Consider the following 6,053-nt stretch of genomic DNA (forward strand, 5'->3'; position numbering starts at 1 on the left):
CTTCTTCATGCTATATCCACAAGAGAAACTACTTCTCTTCTTCATGCTACATCCACAAGAGAAACTACTTCTCTTCTACATGCTATTTCCACAAGAGAAATTAGCTTTTCCCTCTTGTCATCCTAGATTAGCACATATCATCTTGCACTCTTGCAAAGTACCTTCTTGATGGTTTGCGAGTACAATTCCAAATATACTCACGGCTTTGTCCCTGGCTATTTACTTGGCCAGACTTGGAGGAACACGAAGGATGAAGAAGGAGTTGGCGACGTCTATGCGAGCTAGGAACGTCTTCCCAGTCAGTTGCCTGTAGGGTTAAGGCAGATGACTTGGGCTCTACGCTGATTGAAGTGATTCTGCGACTCTGATGACTAGATTAGGCCCTTCAAGGCTATTATGTAATTTGGTCAGGTGACCTCATTGTAATTTTCTTATTCCGTTTTGTAATGGATGATGTAATTTGATATCAGTTCGGTTATGTGTTCACGACGCACTGATCATGGGATCGTGAACTGTATACATAACAGGGTATTTCGGACAGCTAGTCCGGGGTCCCCACAGAGCTGGTATCAAAGCTATCATGACTGTAGGAGACCTTAGTTAGCATGGATGTTAGTTAGGAAATAAGTAGTTGGGAAAAACTATTTACAAAACAAATTCTTTCTTTAGTCAGAAGCATAGCTTCTACTCTTATTCTTCAAAACTTCTAAATTCTTATCTCTCCGCTTTATAAAAAAAATGTATGAAAATTCTTACTCTATTGTCTCATCCACTTCAAACGTACATATTGGACGATGTCCCCAACTCAGACCGGAGACTCGAACTCAAGAAGGGATCAATCCCTCCGGAAGACTCATGTATCTCCAACAGCAGCTATTGAATGTTGGATGCCAACTTATCCGTACGCCTATAAGGATGATGATGTCATGTCTTTGGTTTTCACCAAACTCCGTCAAGGAGCTGACCTTGTTCCTCCGTGAACTTGCACCTTTTTGCAGTCGTCAAGGATCAATCCCTCAGTTCTTGACTAGTAATTTTTAGGCCAGCCATCAAAAGTTGTCGACTTTGGGAGTACCTCGACAGCTACCCCTCTGAAGACCTCACGTCCCCGGGATGTTGAGACTGGAAGTTCTACGCAAATCTCGCCTCCACCTCAACATCGACGAGTCAACATCAGGCCTGCGTCACCACCAACTGCTACAAGGCTCCTTATTGAAGTCGATGTTAGCTAGATGAAGACATCAACATATGTGACCAACCCCAAACCTATAGGATGGATAGGACAAACTCAATCGCTTTGATTGAGCTACCCCCGCGCATTAGGAATTTCTGGGTACTTAGAGTACCATGTCCGGTTTGATGATTGCTTGAAGTTCCCTAAGTGTGTTGCTTTGAGTGCTTTTATCTGTTTGTTGTTTGTATGATTGTCTTGGTTTTTAGGTTTGAAAAACACCCTCAGTGTGATAACCTAGCTTAGAAAGCCTCCCTGATACGTTTTCACCCTCATCTACCTCACCGATACCTCACCGATAGAATGCTAACTATTAGTTAAATTGGGTAGATTAACGAAAGACTCTAACTCTAACCCCGTTAGAAGTTGTTTTCAACCGTCAGAAAACCTAACACAGACCCCTCTCTACGCTAACTACTTTCAAGATCAGCTGGAGCATCTCTACTACGCCAAGAAAGCAGAAGCCCCTACCTTCAACAGTGACTGCACCTCTGCTAGAAGACATACTAACTTTGTCTAACCTTGGAGTATAATCGCGCTAACCTCAAGGATAACTTTTTGAAAACTACCCTCTAACACACCGTCTAACAAGCTGAGAGAGCAATAGCGTCAAAGCCAAGCTACATCACATGGTTCATCTGGTCCTCCTCAAGTGAAGCTCCTAAAGATACTTCAAGACTCAAGACTTTAGGCGTAGTTTACCCGCTAACTTCTCAGCTGCTAGAAGTCAGCACCGACCCTCAAGCTGAAGATTATCTTCGACGCCCTCTGTTGCTGCTTCAGGTGGATACCAACCAGGAGTAACATCAACTTACTAACTTACCGCGTGTTCTATAGTTTAGTAAACAACGTGTTTATCTATTGAAGCCATGGTTTACCTGTCTCCCCTGAAGATTCTTCAACTGAATATGGAATATCGATGACTTCTTCAGAAGCCCCAGACAGAACTACAAGGTAGAAGCTCTGAGTTTTTTTTCCAAAAGCCTGATGAAAAATCTTAAGGGTGGAAGACTTTTCCACTAATTTTTTTTTGGAGCTAACCCTAACATTTTCAACCTTTCCAAAACACCGTTGTGAACTTGGGATGCACTAACTCCACTTGAAGCTGTGGACTGCACCTCGCTCCCTAAAGATGCTTCAATTCAAGACGAGAGAAAGATCACTTCTTCGAAAGCACCGACAAGACCCGTGGCCGAAGCTTAGAGTTTTTAAACCCCCCTATGAACAATTTTAAGGGTGGAAGACTTCGTCTTCCACAAAATTTAAAGTTAAATCTAAAAAGGTTTCAACCTTGATAAAGCACCGCTGGAGTGCACTAACTCTCCCAGAATCTAGAACCCCCGCTAGGATCGCTTAGAAGCTACAGATCTAACACGTACATGGAGTAGTCAACCTCTTCACGAAGCTCGCCCTCAGCGGGAATCTACCGTGTCTCCAAGAAGATGAAGCAACAACCTTCTCAACACTGGCATCTCTACAGAAGAATGGAGTCTAACTTTCGTTAAACTTTACAACCCCTCTAGCCCTACGCTTAGTAATCTCGGGACGAGATTATTTTAAGGGTGGAAGATCTGTCACACCCCAACTTTTGCAACCTTGTTTAATCGTCCTTAGTGTAAAAATTAGGGGGAACAAAAACTTTTTCTTAAGACTAATTAGATGAATTGCCTTGATCTATTTGTTATAATAAATTGCTTTGATCTGCTGGTAGATGTATTGTCTTGCTTTGCTGGTTGAGTTTTGTTTTGAGCTACCTCAAGGTACCCGACCTCTAGTAATAAAACAGCTTAGCAACTACAATAAAATACATATGAAATTCTTTTCCTTTCCCTACCAATACATTGAACCCTGCTATGCTTGTTGTTCTCCCATAAGTACCTCAACACACATCTTCTAGTCTCTAGAAATATAATTAAACTATGGTCCCTCTTGTATTACCTTAACCTCCTCTCTTCAAAAATATTTGAACCCTGGGTTAACTACCAAAACCTCTTTTGCCTAGACTCGAAGTATTGAATCAAGGGATGTTTCCAAAAACCTTTTTTTAATTGGCTATGATCACCTTAGATCATAGTATCACAAAATAGTTTCTAAAAGTTACTTTTTTTTAACACAAAGTATTTACCAAATAGCTTACCCTTACTTGATATGAATTTAAAATCTTGTGAAAGCATTTATGTGTAGTTTTGGTCTCCCAAAAAAATAAAATGGAATGATCAATATTTTCTATTCCTCTATGGATCATTTTACTCTTCTAAGACCTCTCCTCTTTTTCAAATATTTCAAGTAATCCTATGTGTTTAATCTATATCAAAAACAAGGCCATAGACACCAAAACAAACTAAAGGCTATTTGATCTGTGATCAAATATCCATGGTATGGTCATTACCAATAATACATCTCAAATATCTATCATTCAAGATCATAACTCCTTCTAGACATGATCTTGGTAAATAAACATTGTCCAACAAATGAATATTCTCCAATTACTTTTTCATCCTCCACATCACACACACCTTTCCAATCTACCACCTACACCCAACACTTTGGCAAGACAAGTTTTTGAGCAAAAACTAACATGGTTATCTTGGCAAAATAATCCCCAACTCCTTCTCTAGTTTTGCAAACCTATCTCAAATCTCTCCAACACATCACCTTAACCTCTACATCACTAGCAACACACCACCTCTTGTTAAACCTACTTGATCACTTGCTCTACTTTGGCAAAAAGTGCGCCGGCCATACCATGTATTGCATGCATGTGTGTGTGCCCTACTCCTCCCTCCCTACACTCTCTTTTTCTCCCCTCTCTCTTGCAACCCCTAGAAGGACACCACCCTTCTTCTCTCTCTCTCTCTCTCTCTCTCTTTTTCTTCTTCTTCACATGGCCGGTGCACTCACACCACCCTCTCTCCTGCACCCTCCTGACCTTGGCCCGACCCCAAACCATCTTGGGCCCTCTCTGAACTCCCTCCCTCTCTCTCTGGCTCGGCCCAAGGGCAAGAGGCCAGCCCACCCACCAAAACCCTAGCGGCAGAGACGTGCACGCCTGAAAAATCCTTCCCGCGAACGTAGCGACGCACGCCCGCTCGGCCTTCCCGCTCCTCGTCGCCTCGGTTCCCACCCCGCTGACGCCACCCCGCGGACGTCATCGCGACCCCACCCTACTGACGCAAGCCCTTGCTCGCTGGTTGGCCGTCGCCACCGCCCCTCTGCTCTCCCGTTGGCCGAAACCGCCGCCCAGCCCCGTCGCCTGCCCTCCCGTGCCTATAAAAACCCAACCCCGTACCCCTCCTCTCCCACACACCTCACTCCACTACCCCTCCACCTCCACAGAACCCCCTGAGGGCGCCCAGGGCGCTGCTCAGGGCTGCTACTCGCCGGAGCCACGCCACCGCCCGTGGTCACCATACGGTGACGAGGAGGTTGCCGGGCTCGTCTCCGTCGTCGCCCACGCATCCCCTCCGTTCCATCCTACCCCTAACCTCCCTGACGTCCTCACTCTGCTCCCCTTCCTCGCCAGGCACGCCGGAGAGCGCCGCCGCGGAGCCCTGCCCGAAGAACGCCACGCCGCCCCCATCGGAAGGAGCTAGGAAGGAGGAGAAGGACGCCGCCAGGGACGTCGCCGCCCCGTACCTCGACGCCACCGACCCACCTCGACCTCGCCGCCGTGCCCTGACCCTTGCCTGTAAGTCCTTCGGCCGCCCTCTGCCTCTCTCCCGACGCACACACGCACACAGCCGCGGCCACGAGGGAGACGAAGGCCCGGGGTCGTCCGATCTCGATCGGGCGCGTGCATGGCCCCGTGGCCACGTCGGCCCATGCAAGGGTGGCCCGCCACGGGCCCTCCCTCTCTCTTTTCTTTTTTACTTTCCCCTTTTTCTTCCCCTGCCCGCGTGGAAATTCTCCTGGGCCGGCCCAACTCCCTCCACAGCACGGCCCAACAATCTCTCCCGCCCTTTTCCCGTTTGAATTCCGTTTTATAATTTTTAGAATGTCAATTTAAAACCTGAGCACTAATCTGTGAATAACTCGAGCTTTATAAGTCCGATTGGAGTGAATCCAAGTGTGTTAGAAAGAGTCTTTCAGGACCTTTCACATACCCCTGACCCCATATTTTTAGGATTTTTCTACGAATTATAGTGTAATAAACTTGCTCTATGTGTACTGCTTATTCCACAAAAATCCTAAAATTGTAGATCTAATATTTTTAGCTGATTCCAATTGTGTTGGTCATGCTGTAATATTGGCCATCTAGGAAAAATAATATTAGCCCCTGTTAGAACCAATTTTTGTTCGGTTATGAAATTGGTGTGTCACATGAAATGTTGCCCATTAGAAACTTGTTTTGTTTCTCAACCAACTCTTTTTATTAAAACTTGGCCAACTCATGGTTTCACTTGGTTAAAACATATACCCCTGCATGTTTTTAACTTGTTCTTTTAAAGTCTTGTTTCTTGAATTATGTGAGTGATTGTGTGTGTTGTTTATCTTTCGCGACGTTAGATACGAACGTAGGAGAAGCCGAAGAAGAAGATTTTGGAGAAGGTGTTGACGAAGACCAGCGACTAGCCAGCCAAGGCAAGCCATCTTTTGATCTCTGATTGTTGTGTCTCATATTGTTGTCACCTTGTTATTATTCTTGTCTCTTGCTCTATTGTGTGTTGGTCTATTTATCGTGTCGATGCATGCTTTGTCTTAAGCATGAAGATCCTCTTGGTCATACTTCATGCTCGTCTTAGTAATTGTTGGTATACTTGTTGATCATGGCTATGCCATCCTACCTTGTTGAGTTACATGCTTACCATAAGCATGTGACACT

This window comes from Lolium perenne, chromosome 2 (assembly GCF_019359855.2).
Source record: "Lolium perenne isolate Kyuss_39 chromosome 2, Kyuss_2.0, whole genome shotgun sequence".
Lineage (NCBI taxonomy): Eukaryota > Viridiplantae > Streptophyta > Magnoliopsida > Poales > Poaceae > Lolium > Lolium perenne.